Below are 17,533 nucleotides of genomic sequence, written 5' to 3'. Positions count from 1 at the left end.
ATTAAATTTATAAATCTTGTACATGATATGATATGATATTCAAAAGGAAAAATCAGCAGTGTTATAGGTTGATGGTATCCACTTGTTACAAATTGCTCAAATCAATTGCACATAAAAGAACACATCATCCCAACAATTACCAAACCAAATAGTAACAACAAAAAGGACTACCCTTCTAACACATTGAAGAAATTGTAGAACATATGCTACTATGGGCATACACATTTCAGCTTTTGGTGCAAGTGCTAGTTACAATAGTGACAAAAAGCTTATCATGTTATAAATTTCATATTTGTACTATATGGAAAATATCTTTATATAGGCTCAGTACTATTGTGATGCTTTTTGAATTTTATGTTTTAACTAGTGATTAAATTTTTTGGTTTCTCCCACTTTAAAATTAATTGATTTTAAAAAAGAATTATCGAACTAATATGTTACATAGCGTAGATGCATGACTGTTAACATTACAATTTTAAGAAATTATTTTTCTAAGATTTGATTGGTTGAATTTATTTAGCTCTTATACTGGTCGAGTGGATTGCAAAATAAAAAAATTTAGGAATTGGTTTTTATTAAGGTGAATATGATTAATTAATGTTTAATAAATGATTAAAAATTTATCAAACTAATATGTTGCATAGCGTAGATGCATGACTATTAACATTACAATTTGAAGAAATTATTTTTCTAAGATTTGATTGGTTGAATTTATTTAGCTCTTATATTGGTCAAGTGGATTGTAAAACTAAAAAATTTTAGGAATTGGTTTTTATTAAGGTGAATATGATTAATTAATGTTTAATAATTTTAATGTAAATGATTTCATTTAATTTTTTTATGTTTTAATTTTAATGTAAATAATTTGGTTTACTTTTTTAATACTTTAATTTTGCAATTTTTATTATTAATGCCGATAGGCATTCTATAATGGTAGAATGCGGTAGTGGGATGGTGTGAGTGTGTTAATGTTAACTTTTATTTTTCTAGGTTAAATTTGAGAACCATCTACATGTCAAAAGTTTAAATCTTATTATAAATAGAATATGCTTTAAAAATAATAATAATAAATATCAAATAAAATAGCCAATTAAATTATAATATTTGGAGATATAAATCATCCATTTTAAAAAAATTAAATTAAATTAAAAGATTAAGTTAGTAAAAAACTAAATAAATAAAGACAAGGGAAATATATATAATTTTAGACATAATAAATTAAATAATAATTACTTTTTAGTGGATATCTATTGCCATTTCTTTAGATAGATTTATTTAAGATATCTATACTAGTATAATATTTATCATTCAATTAAAAATACTAAAAAAAATCTTTCGTTATATTATATATGACATATATACAATAAAACATACATATTTATAAGTATATTTATAAATAAAATTTAAATTATAATTATATATTTTTTAGAAGTAATCAGTTGAAGCCTAGATTATTTTTCATTCATTATTATTATTATGTGTTAATTTCGAGTAGATTTGAACCCAAGACCTCCCCAGTGAGAGGCTCGTAATTACTGATGCATTGTAGGCTCTTGCCTAATTTATATTATAATTAATATCATTATAGAAAACTATAATTATCTAATATTTTTATTAGTTAAAATATTTTATAAACTATAATAAATTTATTAAATTAAAATTATATTTATATAAAAGCTAAAGGCAAGTACTAAGCCATTGTGTGCAACTTGTTAGATTTTCTATAATAATCTAATTAACACAGACATAAATGGTGAGGAATCAACAACACCTTGTATTATATTTATTTTTGTATTCAAATTAAATTTCTTTAAGTGGAAGTGAAAACTCTATCCAAATTTCACATAAATACACACATTTTATTTAGTTAATTTATTGTCTTGTGTCATCACTGATATTTTTGATTTAATAGAGTATGTTAAAACATAAGTATTTGTACAATATAGAATGTGGTTTGATAATTTTTGAACTTTTTGCATTTGTGCATTTAAATGTTGTATGAATTACCCATGCCATATCTTAATCAATATCCTAGTTAAAATAAATAAATATGGCCAAGTGATGTATTTTGGAAAAAAAAAATAGTAGCTTGGATTTGTTGACCCAAAGCAACCTCAAGTACCCACTCTATTCCTTCAAACTATTGGGTAAGTTGTGTTTCTCAGACTGGGGATTCAAGTGTTCCCAAATAACATGACCTATATTTTTCTAAAAAATCATCTATAGGCATTTATAGATTTTTTAAAGAATTAATTTCTCAACCATTCGATCCATTAGGGTTTTATTTACATGTATACCATTCATTAATTCCTCATCCTTAAAGTTCAAAATGTAAAACTTGTTAAGTGTCATGTTTATGGATCCTTTAGATTGTTAGGGTTTTTCTCTCACATAAAGGTTTCACCCATCTCTCCATCTATTTTTGCCTCTTCATATTTTATGTAAATGAACTTCTTTGATGGTTGTTTACCTTTCCATGATTGTTTCACATGAACTTCAACCTTCATGAGAACAAAGGTTAACTTTTTAGCATCAAAGAAGTTATTCACGTGGAGATATTTCTCTAGCTTGGAAAACCATTCATCAACAGCAACTATTTGGATTTAAAATTCAAAATATCAAAATTTACTTGAATATTGAAGGGATTGTGTCTAATAAAATATTTTTCTTTTATTATTTGATTCTTGATTGTTTTGAAGAATATGAGGAACTAACCCATCATATACTCTTATTATTTTCTAAAACCTTATTCCATCATTAATTTAAATTGATTCCATTATTTTGTCGTCTTTGGTCAATTGTGTGTCAAAGGGAGATAATTTAATGGGCAATGTGAACTTCTAATGTCAACCTTTGTTAACTAGACCATGTGCAAGTTGACATACAAGATAATGTATTCTTTGATGTCAATGACATGAATTCAATGGAAAAATTGGGAAATAATACTTATTTGATTGTGACTTGCAATACTGTAAAAAAGAATGGACAATCGTATAACTTAATGTAATTTAAATTGTAATCTTTAAAAGTCAAATTTTGATCAAACAAAAATGAAAATTATATAATTGTTTGGGATGCCTATAGTCTCTACAATCTTATGAATTCAGAATAAATAGATGGCTTAATCAAAGAAATAAATAAACAATCTAGATAACCCAGCTTGTTGGTGCAAGAGCTCCTAGGTCTAGTTTTAATTTTTGGTTTTGATTTGTGGGCTTGTACTAACTCTAGACAAGTTAGGGGTGTGAGTAAGTTAGGAGTTATTAGGTAGATGTGTTGGTGTGTTTCTAAGCTTTGACATGTGTTGAGGGACATAGTTCTAGGACCTTGAGAATTATGAAGAAGATGTGTCTTTAATTCACCTTGTCATCTATGGGATGATTTCACTCATGTCATGTAGGATTTAGGAAGTGAATAGATGGAAACGATGTCAAGCTAGAAAACAATTGGCAAAAGTTGTCAAATGGGAAACAATAGCCTAAAATCTTCCATATGTTTAGACATTAGTTTTGGTACAATCTCAACTAGTTAGGAGGCTCCAACATGAAGGAGAGAAAATTTTCTCATAGAAACCAAAAGTTGTCTAGTTTGTGCAACTTTTTGAAAAGTTGCTTGACAACTTTTTGGCAAAATGTTGCAAAGCACAAGAATGAAATTTGTGGTTATACCAACCACCTACAACTTCCTTGGAAACATATTAAATTAGAATTCAACCACATCCCAAGGGTTGGGAATTGTAATAAGAAAGCTTGATAAATTAGATGCATATTTTTCTGGTTAAAACTCAAGCAATTTCTAGATTTTGACTCATGTGTATAGACAAATGGATTCAATAGTAAAATCTAGAGGTGGATTCATGTTTCTCATGTTTGGACAGTCATTTTATTTTCAAGTTTTTTAGTTTTAAGTTTCCATCTTCTTAGATTTTTAAAATCTTTTCAAATAAGACAGTGTGTTGTTCTAGTTTTGGGTTTTTGAGCAGCAATGGCTCTCCCATAAATTTTGTCGTGAATTATTCATGGTTTCAAGGGACATGGTAGTGGAGCCTATGTACATAATGTATACTAGATTTGGGGCCCTAAAAGTATGGCAGTCAATTTTAAAGTGATGCCCTTGGAAAGTATGTTGTACTTGGTTAGGAAAATCATAGATTGGAATGAGAAGTTTGAGGGTTTGAATGTGTTTGAGACTTCAATCCAAGTTATACAGAATGAGGAGAATTGAGTAAGGTCAACATCTACCAAGGGAAAAGAATCCATTATGTGTTTTGAAGGAAGAAATACCATACCCTATATAGACAAGTCAACATTGTTTTAAAACCCTTAAAAGCAGGCTTAAAACATTGGTTTATGGACACTTTAGGGGTTTGAGACCTAGAAAATCTTTAGGATTTTCCAAAAGAGTTTTTGAATATCTAGTTTTTATGCCACCTCCTTTGGAGAAATTTAGAAATAAAGTCCAGAAACCCAATTTGGTGGTTTAATCCTAGTAGCCTTGTTTTAAACAATATTGACTTAAGAACAAAGAACTTGGTGTTAACTTGCAAGATTGGTGTCTAGAAGTTCAAGGTGAGTCCAAGACCATTGATTAAAGTTAGTACTCTACATTGATGGAAGTTTTGATCAAGAAACCATAGGAACAAGGTCAACAATGAGATGTGAAGAAGCATTTGTGTAAAGAAAGAACCCTAACCATTTGTGTATCTAGATTGGAGAGTGATTAGAGGGTAGGATGAAGGTCCTCTAGGGATTAGGGCATCAAGGAACCCTAGTAGGCTAGTATTAAGCCTAGGTGAACCATTGAAAAGTAAGGGATTTGGAAATAGCTAGACCTAGAGTTACATCAAAGTGGTATCGAAGCAGGAAGCTTGGAAATGTGTAGGTAGATGTTTCAACTTGCAAAATTAATTGGAGATTCCAATATGGTGACAATGCAAAATTGGACAAAGAGATGAGTGAGAAAAAAGAGAAGAACATGATTCTTGAGGAAGCTTTGGAAGCAATGAAGATGAAATTGGAAGAAGTTGTTGAGGCAACTAAGAAGAGGGAACAAGAAGGTGAAACTAATAAAAAGTGTAAAGAGAAGGTTGATGAAGAAGACCTTATTCCTAAACCTGACCCTCCTATCAATGAAGAACCATTCCTAAAAGCCATCAAGTCCCTAGGTGGTAAGGCTCTAGTAGGAGTTCCTTTATTCAGTGGGAAGATGAACCCTAAGTTGGTGATGGAATGGATGGAAGGAATGGAGAATCACTTTGAATGTGAAGGTGTGAGTAAAGCACAACAAGTCAAAGTAGCCATGTCAAGGCCAAGGGGATCAACTCTAATGTGGTGGAAGTACCTCCAGCAAGAGAGGGAAAAAGTGGAGAAGAAGCCCATTGCAAATTGGGATGCTATGGTAACCAAAGTGAAAGAGCAATACCTACCAGAAGACTATGAGGTTCAACTTCATAAGAAAAGATGAAGTTTGAATTAGAAAGACTATAATGCCTACCCCTACTTGACTTTTCTAATTCATTTTGACCAGATTCTTTTTAGCCTATTCTATGATTATGTCTTATCATTAGCAATGCGAGATTACCATAATTGATTAATTGCATTTCATATTTAGTTAATATATGTGTTGAGTTACTTTAGTACTAGTTATTCTAGTTATTTCATGATTGTTTCAATGATGATATATATGTTCATGTAGTGATTTTTAGTTGTTGAATGATGTTAGTTAGATGAATGTTTTTTATTCAGTTTCTATAGATATTTACCCCATACTTGCATGTGTATGGTATGCGTGTATATTTTCTTTATGTGTGACATTTCTAATGTGGTAAGGAAGGGAGTTATAGTCACCTGTTAGTTGAGATCAAAACGGTGCACCACTTCCTGCCATTGCTTATTTAGTTTAGAATATTGTGTTTGTACATGCGTAAATTTTATGTAGATTGTAGGTACTAGGTATTGACTTCCTTGAATTGCCAGGATGAACATACCCTATTGCAATATTTCAATGGTATAAGTGGGGAGATAACTCTTGAGTCTGAATCTTAAACCCTAATCCAAGTGTCCTAAAAAGTAGGACAAGTATCTAAGTTAGTTTACCCATCCAAATTTGTCAAGTGATGTGAATTCATGATTTTAACCCTGGTATTTGATATTGCTATATCTTGTAGTTGAGTTGTCATATTTAGTTTTGTAGGTCTGTTGTAATTTTTAGTTATAATTAAATCAAATTAAAAGATAATTTAATGAAAATTTTATAAAGAAATTTGATATTTAATTATATTTAATTAATTGAAAATTAATTAAATAAAAGAATTGAACATAAACAATTATATTAAAGTTCTATTTTTAACATATTTATATTTATTTAATTTAATGGTAATTATTTAGGAGTTTTATTTTAATAATAAACTCTAAATAATGTTATTAATTAAGTTAATATATATATTATTAAAAAATATCTTGTGAATTAATTAAATAAAGAAATTAAGTTTAAATATTTAATTAAAGTTCTAATTTAGGCATATTTATTTTTATTTAATTTAATAATAATTTATTTAAGAGTTTTGTTTTAATAATAAACCCTAAATAATATAATTAGTTGAATTAATAAATATATTATTAAAGTGTCTCATGATTTAAAAAGAGAGAAAAAAATATAATTGAATAAAGTTTATTTTATTTAAATTGCATAAAACTTTTGCATGAAATTAAAATATAATAAATTAATTTAATAAAGATATTTTTAATTGCAAAAAGTGTGCATGAGAATGTAAAAGATAATTAAATATTAAGAGAATTTGATCATTGAATTCCCTCGCATGATTGCACAATCAGAGCCCCAAATTTAGGGGAGAACTCTATCAACAATTTAGAGTTCATTTTGTGGGAACTAGGGTTTTGGAGAAGCATTTTTCAAAGGAAGAAGTTTTTCAAAAGGAAGGGGTTTGTTTTGTGTGCTTGTACATTTGTGTATTTTAGTGTTGCATCTTAGCATCAGATCTAGGTAGGATCTCATGGTTTAATTTAATAGTGGTTTTTCATCCTTCAAATTCCTTCTGGTGTGTTTCTATTTTCATAATTCTTCTGGGTTGAAACGCTTGTTTGCATAATTATTGTTCTTTGTTTTCAGAAACTTTTGTAAGCAATTTGATGATTGAAAACCTTGTTTGTGGATTTGGTTGTTCATTGTTTCTAGAAAACATCTATATACAAATCAAAAATTAGACACCCTCATTTATGTTTTATCGCTCTTCATGCTCAAAAGCATCTGTAATTAAATGGAAGAATTAGAAACCCTTATTTGGGTAGATGTTATCAATTTGCAATTTGATGGGCAAAAATTAGAATTTGGGTTTTCAAAAGAAAACAAACTTCTTTTTTTGTTGAATTTGACTAGTTGGTTCAGATTTCTCTACCAAAATCCTATTGGAAAATTTATCAAAATAATAATAATAAAAAATAAAATATGTTAATAAAAATTTCCATAGTAAATATTTATATTGTGATAATTTTGTGTGTGTGTGTATATATATATATATATATATATATATATATATAATAAGTTGTAAGGGGGGAGGGGATCTCATCTCTCATCTTGACTACCATTAAGCAGCGACTATCCCAAGGATAGTTTGTTGCCATGGCAGTGTGTAGCTATCCAAAGATAGTCCATTGCCAAGACATCGTAGACTATCTTGGGTAGTACACTACCTATGGCAACCTCCCCTTTGTGGGAGTATCACATGAATGCTATTTGTTCTTTTTTTAAATTTAATTTTTTACTTATTAAAATTTTAATATGTTTGTTTATCAAAAATTTTAATATAGTTTAAAATATTAATTATTAATTTTAATATGAAAAGTTATTAATATTAAATATTGTTATTAAGATTAGGCAAAAGCCTACAATGTAACGGTAACTTGCGAGCCGCTCATGTGGGAGGTCTTGGGTTTGAATCTGCCTTCGCTTAACATATAATAATAATTAATTTCAACAAATAATAATACATAATCTAGACTTCGACCGTTTATAATACATAATCTAGGCTTCGACCATTTATTGATTAAAAATTAAATAAATTGTTATTAAGATTATTAGTATTAATATCATTATTATATTAATATTATTTTAATTATTAATTTAATAATTATAATTAATAATTATAATTATTAATTTAAATAATAATACATAATCTAGACTTCGACCGTTTATAATACATAATCTAGGCTTCGACCGTTTATTGATTAAAAAATAAATAAATTGTTATTAAGATTATTAGTATTAATATCATTATTATATTAATATTATTTTAATTATTAATTTAATAATATAATTATAATTAATAATTATAATTATTAATAAATGATATATTATATATTATTTTAATATTATTTAGACAATTATCAGTATTAATAATTTAATAATAGTTAATACAAATAGTAATTGATGAAATGATTATTGATTTTAATTCTAATAATAGTGAACTGAAGTCTTTAATTAATTTATTATTAAAATGTAATCGTACAATATAGTGTGAATTGTGAAGTTGGAAAAATGGGTTAAATCAAATTTTGGTTGTTCCTATTTTGAGAAAACAAGAAAACATCACCAGAGTAGGCATTTGGGAGGAATCTGGAATTTGGAATCTGGATAGTTCATCAAACATAAAATAAAATGAACACCATGCAAAACAAATAAACCGGTGAATCTGTGGTTTTAAAATGCAAATATTATATACCATTTGACTCATTCCCAGCATTCATTGTTGCCTTTAATTTGTAATATAAGTATTAGTCTAAAATGCAAATATTATATACCATTGACTTGTTCCCAGCATTCATTGTTGCCTTTAATTTATTATGTTTGGGATGTTCGCTTACATTTACTAAATGCAAGATACGGAAGCATCCCATCGATTTTTCCACTATACATTTATTTGAACACATGTTATTGATCAAAGTGAAATCAAACATTTGTATATGACGTGGTACGTTGAATTTGACCTGAGATTTAGATGGACGATGGCTGTAGAATCAATCAAGGCGTTCCAAGCTTTTATTATTTTCGATTTGGTACCTTAGGGAGTGAGGATTTAGTGATACATATTTCTAATTATTTTTAAGAAGTTTTCAAAAATGATAATGTATGTACCAATAGTTCATAATATGTGCTAATAAAAAATAATAATACATTAATCTAATATTAAACAACCCATTTCACTCCAAAAATACATCACCAACCCAACTCATTCTATTTATAATAAAATAGACAATAAATATACAAAAGTTTTGGGATTGTTGTTTGTTGAATTAATAATGAGTATAGTTGAGGTAGACAGTTTTAGCCAGTAATGGATGACTACACATGGAAAATGAGCTTCCAGATATGTCTTGGTCTATGCCAACCATTGTAGTTGGCATAGTAATTAATTTACTTTAATTCTAATAGCCAATTACATGTGTACTAGTAGTTGACCATTTTTTAACTTTCTTAGTTGTTGATTGGATCATTTGTGCCAAAAGTAATGTGTTTTACGTGAGAGGCTATAGGGAGGTGAACATAACAAGTATCGAATGAGTGTTTTAAAATTACACTTTTTAATGACTTCACACTCGGTGGTCTCTACAGAGAGATCCATAAATACGCGAATGTTATTCTATTGATCTCTTTACAAGATATATTGTCAATTAGTGTCAAAACATTTAGTCTTAATAGAAAGACAGTTATAACCAAGTATCCAACTTATAATGTTAACTGAGCTCACAAAGGAATTAAGAAAAAAGTGTTATCCTTGCAAGTAGTGTCAACCAAGGTGCAGTGCCAACCAAGTTGATAGTTCACACTGAGCTATAGTGTCTACTAAGCTCTAGTGAGAATTGAGTCATAAGAGTTTTCTAGAACAGTAAGAAAGCTAGCAAAGCACTACAAACCAAGTTAGATATGTCTACCAAGTGATCAATATGAATCGAGCATCTAGTATCAACCGAGTGCTAGAGTTAGCCAAGATGATAGTGGTTCTTGAGTATCTTTAGCATTGCTCAAATAAGTCATTGGACTCAAGTTTCAACACTAAGCCAGCTTGGTAATTATTTTTGGAAATATAAGTAATAACTATTTGAATGCATATAAGTATAAGATGTTATGGTTATCCAATATATGTAAGAGTGTGTTGAAGAATATTTTTTAAGAGAATATGGAACAATAGATTATCTAGAAGGCTACAAGCATCACAAGGAAAGGAAGAGACTCAACTATCACAGTCAGGTGATCAGTTTTACTCAAAGGGATCTTCATCAGCAATCAGGGTTGCATTTTAGATCAATCCACTTATTCATCCTTGTAGATGCATCAGTCTCAAATACTTTAACAAGGTGGACCTAATAAACCTTTTAGAAACTCCTAACAGAGTGTATACTTAATTGTATTGTATAAATCTTTTCTACAAGGTGGACCTTAAAGTCCTTATTACTCATAACAGAGTAAGATCACTAGAAGTGATCAATTGTAAGCCTTAATAGGCCAAATTTTTTAGTACAATAGTGAAGCATTGTGGGTGTTATCCCCACCCCAGTTTTGCCTTATCCCACCCCACTTTAATCTTGTGTTATGGTGTTGTTACTTTATTACTTTATGTTTCTTGCATTCAAGTAGATTATACAACTTAATAAAGTGGCTTGAGTAAAAGAAGTTTAAGTGGTTCTTAATTCACCTCCCCACCCCCCTCAGTCACCTAGTTTGCAATACATTTCCAACAATTCAACTTGAGCTTTAAGCTAGTATCACCTATGGAAATACACTATAAAAAATTGGCATGATTTGACTTATAGTTTAGGAGATCTAGGAGCATGAAGTTTTCCTCAACAATTGCTAGGTATATTCCCCTTGTCTCAGTTGTTTAATTGTAGTGAGTTTTTACTCATTGAAACAAGGACCACAAATTTCTAAATCCATTTGGAATAAGGTATGTACTATCATTTGTAGCATGAATACATGGTTCTCACAAAAACTTAAAATAGTGCTCTATTGCTATAACTATTTGTTTTTGATGAATTAAAAAGAAGCCATGGTAAATGGGGTCTGACCTAGGTTTCATTTATATTAGTTAATTTTTATGTTAAAATATTGATACTTCAAAAAAAATTATTGTATATAAAATATTGTCAATATTTTAACCAATGATGGGTGTGCCCTACACAATTACTTAGTGTGAGGTGGTTACTTGTCCCTTTTATTATTGAGTTGTTTGCTTTTGCTTCCTTATTTTCCATTCATTGACAATTTTTTGTTTTGTTCAATAAAAGAATCTAGCTAGTCCAAGGGTCTTTTGTTTCTAATTTTATGATTAATTTATAAGGGCAATAGGATACTTAAGGTTAGGGTTAGAGTCTTTTGTTTAATTATTTAATAAATAGTTTTTTTTTTATAATTGCATGATTATGTTATTGTTAATAGGTAGTCTTTCAAATTTGCAAGACTTAAATTTTAGTAGGTTCTTTTGTGAGCCATTCAACTTCACAATAAAACTATATTTTAAATTGCACACTTACATAGATATCATAAAAATATGATTATTAGAAGACTACAACATAGCTCACTCTTTTATTGCACTTGCGACAATACTATTGCATTCACTTGTCAATTTGTCAATCAATTTGAACTAATGAAAGTAGTTTAGTTTTCAACTTTTAAAAAAAGTTATAATTTTTATAAAATTTTTATTTTGAAATTTAGAATTTTTCACAAAAATAAATATTTATTTACAATATGATTCGTTCAAATAGATTATCAGATTTTATTATTTTAATCATGATTTTAGTACATGATATAAATTAAGAATAAAATCTTAATATACTAATCACATTCATATTAAATTATAAGATCAAAATAGAATTAAAATAATTTAAAGTAATTGTTACCACATTTTGCCCCCCACCACATTTCAAATTTCGAAGTGCCTGCCCTCCCCAACGGTCCCTCCCTCCAGTTTAAATAATATTCAAAATCGCCCAGGAAATATGAAAAAATTAAATATTTCTAACCTTGCAATATTTCCTAAGTCCCCTAAGTCTATTTTCTCTTACCCGCATGTTCCCCTTTGTCCGATCCGCGCAAATCAATGGTTAGGCGCTATGTCGCTATCGAGATTTCCAACGCAATTCTCCATAGCGACATGGCACCCTTATGACGTGTGGTGTGGTGGGTCCGTGGGACAGAGACCAGTGTTAAGACGACGGGCCAGAGGATGATGTGTATCACTGGAGGGCGCCATGTCGCTAACGAGAAATGGGTCCTTATCGCCGTTAGCGACATAGCGCCCGGCCGGGAGGTGTGACGGCAAGCAAGTCTACAACGGGCCAGTTTTGCGGCGAGAAGAGGTCAGGTAGCTGAAAAGTTTAGAAATGCTGGTGGGGCGCCATGGCGCCATTGAAAAACTCATGAGTTTTCCATTGGCGACATAGCGCCCAAATAGAAAACAGACCATGATGGACTCTCAGGCTTGGTGGGACCATAGGACAGGACAGGTGGGATGAGCTATCTAACGTTGTGGCCTCATGATTGGTCAGGGTGGTACCTCATCTACCATGGTGGCATTTCAGAATATGCCACATTTGCATCAAAGGGTGAGATGGCAGTTGGGCGCTATCTCACTATGGGAAGGTTGCCTCGATTTTCCCATAGCAACATAGCGCCTTAGTACCACGTGGCAGGTCAGTGGGGCCAAGTGTTATGGAATTCACCAAAATGGTGCTGCGTCAGGCCAATGAAGGACTGCCACATATGCCAGGTCAGAACACAGACATGAGGTGGCACTAGATCTTCAATGCGGCTAGCGCAGTCAAGGGTTGAGTTTTGAGCCGTCAAATCTGCAAAGATCACGGGCAGGCGCCATCGCGCTATGGGGAAGTTGCGCAAGGTTTACCATAGCGAGTTGGAGCCCTTCTGCCACGTGTCCTTGGGGCCCAGGGGAGATGCGTAGTTAACATCATAGTTATGATTGACAGTTAAGTTGCCAAGTCAATGATACAGTCAGGTTGGGGCATCGCAGTCACAGTTTGGTACCACCACGGATAGAGATAACTGTTGGGCGCTATGTCTCTATTAGGAACTTCAGGACATGGCGCCCATAGCGACATAGCGCCCAGTCAAACATAAAGGTGCGGTCAGCGCGTGAAGAGGACTGCCAGGGTGGCAAAGGGGAGGAAAGTGATTGCCCCACATGGCCCAGTCAGCATGTGGACCTGTTTGACTTTTTTGACCCTGCTGTTTCGTGAACCAGAAAGGATAGAAACCATTTATTTACTTTTTTCCGTGGATCTGATTTCATAATCAATTGCCACCAACTCAGAATGAATACCAGGTGCAGAGGGACACTCCATCTATCCAGTCAATCCATCTACCATGTCAGGGAATGTTGTGGCGCCATTCCTGCCCCTTCAGTGCCCTTGTTTTCAACGAGATATTGGATTTTCTGTACCCAGAGCCATGCCTAGATCAGATCCTTGATTGGATTTTGCAGATGAGGAATTAATGCCAGTAGGTGAGAAGTGAATGTAATGCAAAAAATCCTCAGTCATGCCCGAATTATAAAGGCAATTTTGTGATCTTTTTTCAAGGTCGACTCTTCCTGATTTCTCTGTTGCTACTTGCAGATTTGCAGTGTAAAAATCCCTTTGTCTCTGAGCTAGATGAACATCCTGTATCATCTCTTTCAACCATCAACGTGTATGTGTATCGTTTTGCCTCTCGTTGATGCATTGTTGAGATCAGTGGTCTGCATACTGTATCTATCTTTGGCCTATTGAATAATATACAAGTGAAATCTTCTGTTCTTGGTGTTATTCAGTTGGTCTCCTGATTTGTATGTGGCTGTTGGTTAATATAAGTCTAAATGAATGTATGACCTTGAATGTTACCCTAGTTCCGTAGTGCATATTTGGGTAAAGAACGAGTCTGAACACTCTGTTGTGGTGCATCACCGCCTTAGATAGACTAGGTAGATTTGCTTTAATTCTCTCTTTCTCCCTTTCCCTTCTGAGAATAGATAGGTGTGCCCTGACAGTAAGAGGAAGCCGGCCTTCTTCGGAGACTCAACCTCGCAGTTCAAGTCCCACAGCTTGGAGGTTGTTTCCATGTTTCACTAGGTTGTCCTCGCGCATAGGCCTTGGACAAGGGTACAAACCTAAGTGACAACAGTAATTTTTTAAAATGATAAATTTGGTATAGTTTCAATAAAATACCAATTTTAAATTTGAATTCAATCAAATTAGCATTTATCAATTAAATTTAAAAATATTACATTAAAATTACATAAGTTCTATTATAGTTCACATTTCCTACTTTATATTATATTTTTGTATAGTATGTACTCTGATGAACAATTTGAACTTGTTATAGACATTAATTTTGATGTTTGAATCAAAATGAATTATTTAAAACAATGACTAAATAAATATACACAATTTATTTCTAATTATTTCACATTCAAGTCATATATTTTAACAACATTATTTGGTTTAATATTCTTTTGACTTTTTTTGGTGGGTATATTTGTTAGTGGTAAAGTTAAAATAATATTTTTTAATATATGATATATTTTTTAATTATAATTAAATATAAAAACAAGATTATCAAAATGTTAGTTATATTTTATTTTTCCCTACCAAATGCATGTCACTACATGGCACTAATTAGTAATATTTACAATTCTCCTTTTAATTCAACATTATTTAATATAAAAATGTATCACATATAATATTTCTTTTTATTTATTATAGTTTAGAATATAAGGTTAGAGATTCTTGATATTACATTTTCTATTTTATTTTTAATGTATGGATTCTAATTATGAACTTAACTGGTATACTATTTTCTATATTGTAAAACATTTTGTCATAGGTCTAACTAAATTTAGAATATAAGGTTTTTATTTTAATTTTTAATTAATATTTTATTTTTCAATTTTATTTTAAAGATATTATTTGTATCTATTAGATGGAAATATATTCAATGATTTTAAAGTTTATTTCTACTTAAGATAATTTTTTTAAATCTAATTTGTCCAAAATGAGGTCCCCCTTTTTTCTAATTGGATGCCAAGATAAATTTCCCTTTTACTATATCTTACTATTCTGCATATATTACCCTCCATTTTAGGGGAGGTGTTCATAATGAAAATATCAAATTTTTTGGCATTAACATTTTGACTTGAAACTTCTATATATATATATATATATATATATATATATATATATATATATATATATATTTATTTATTTATTTATTATTTTTAAATTTTTTTTAGGTCTCTTCCAAAGTACTTTCACCTAGGAGAATGTGAATTTTTGATGTGTTATTAGAGGAACTTTCTATGTTACTATAATTCCTCTTATATTCCCTTCTATTTGGACCTTTCTTACGGCTCTTCAAAAGGCATTTTCCATGATAATAAAGAGGAGTGGGGATATAGGACCCCCTTGTCTAATTCCTCTCGATTAATATGTTGAAGAAACCTTTTGGGGTGTCATTGATTAGAAGGGAAGTTCTAGGTGTTGAAATACAGTAAAAAATTAAATCAATCCATTGATATGAAAAACCAAAGGCTTCTAGAGTGATGCATCAACTTCCGGGAGTCATAAGCTTTGACTCAGATATTGGTTTTGGCTAAAATTTTATAGGTAGTTGTGTAGGAGGATTTATTTGGATTGTTAATGAGGTTGGCTCAATTGGTGGCTATTTTGACATTTTTTCAGGAGCCTGAGATATCATCTTGGCCTCTGAAATTGAAGTTTTGTGTTTTTTTTTCCTAGTTTTTTTAGAAAGTTGTTTTTGTAATAAACTTGAAATCATATTCTTGATTTCCTAGATTAGTTGGCAATTCATCTTGCCTTAGTTGGGGGCTTTTCTAGGGAAAAATTAGGATTCATAGGATGTGTTTTAAAAATTACCAAAAATGGAAAAATCTATTTTTCCCAAAAATCTTCTAGTAATTTTTGAAATTGTAATAAGTAGTTGGTTTTTTTCATTGTAGAGGTAGAGTAGGATTTGGAAAACTTTAATGAAGAATCTAGCATTCTGAAACTTTTGTGTCGTATAATTTTTTGAGTTATTGTTGTGAAGGGTTTGGGCTACATCATAGAGTTTTGCATAGAAATATCCAATCTACTTTGTCATATGCCTTTTGACTATCTAACTTCATTCATGTAGATGGTTCTTTGTTTATTTGAGATGAATGCTTTAATTCTTTGATTATAACTATTCCATCAAAGATTGACATGTTAGGAGCAAAGCTTGTTTGTTCTTTTGAAATTATCTTTGGAAGAGATTTTTTTAACCTATTTGCTAGGGCTTTAGAAATAACTTTATAGATAGTGTTACAGATGTCTATGCATCTAAAATCTCCTAGCTCCTCATTATTAGTCTTCTTCAAAATTAGTACTAAAAGGGTGTTATTAATTTCAATTAATAGTGAATGTGAATTTCTTGTTGCCTCAATGACCTCCCATAGTTCAAATCCTAATATATCTTAGTATTTCTTAAAGAAAATCCTTGGGAACCATTTGGGCCTGAAGATTTTTCTAGATTGAGATGGAAAGGGGCTTCTTTGATTTCTTCTATAGTAAATTTCTCATTTAGCCATTTCTTATCTTCTGTTGTTATTAGCTTGGGAATAGACCCTAACATCTTTTTTGAGCTATTAAGTTAGAGGATTCAAAATTATTTGAAATATCTAAATAATATTTAATAAAAATTGAAGCTATTTTACATAGATTTTTAGTTTCAAGTCCTACACTATATTTAATTTATTGGATTCTATTAATATTTTTTTTTTTGTTAATAGTATTATTATGATTTTTTTGATATTTTTGCACCTTTTGACACCCACATCTCTTGTGATTTATGTTTCCAATATATCTCTTCTTTTTCTAAGATGATTTTTTGCTTTGCAAGTAATTATTTTTCTTTATTATATTTATCATTATCCATTCTTGTTCCAATGACTTCTTTGTTAAGATTATTTAAGTCTTCCTCATTATCTAATTTTTCTATAAATATATTGTTGAAATGATCTTTATTCCATTTCATTATTTTCTCTTTTAATAATTTTAGTTTAGCTACAAAACAAAACATCTTTGATCCTTCAAATTTCCCTTCTTTCCACCACCATCTTATAATTTTAAGAAAATCATCATCCAAAAACCACATTTTCTCACATTTAGAAGAGTTTCTAAGAGGTTTTTCTAATTCTACTAACTTTAACCTTACTGGGAAGTGATCATATCTTGTGTTGAGGAGTAATGGCATTAAAGTGATAGTCAAATAGACTTAAATAACTTTTAAATATAAATATATCTAATCTTTCTATAATATTATAGAACCATGTTCTTTGATTGTTTCATGGGCTTTCTTTTCTACTATTGGGATAGGTTCATAGAGATTTATTAGTAAGAATGGAGCATCACTTTTGAAACTACTCACTCTCCCCTCTATCTAGTTACTATTGGTACGTAGAGGTCTAAAATAAACTTTTCTTGGG

This window comes from Cupressus sempervirens, chromosome 7 (assembly GCF_028749045.1).
Source record: "Cupressus sempervirens isolate cs-2001-9-10 chromosome 7, ASM2874904v1, whole genome shotgun sequence".
Taxonomy (NCBI): domain Eukaryota; kingdom Viridiplantae; phylum Streptophyta; class Pinopsida; order Cupressales; family Cupressaceae; genus Cupressus; species Cupressus sempervirens.
Note: the sequence above shows the minus strand (reverse complement) of the source record.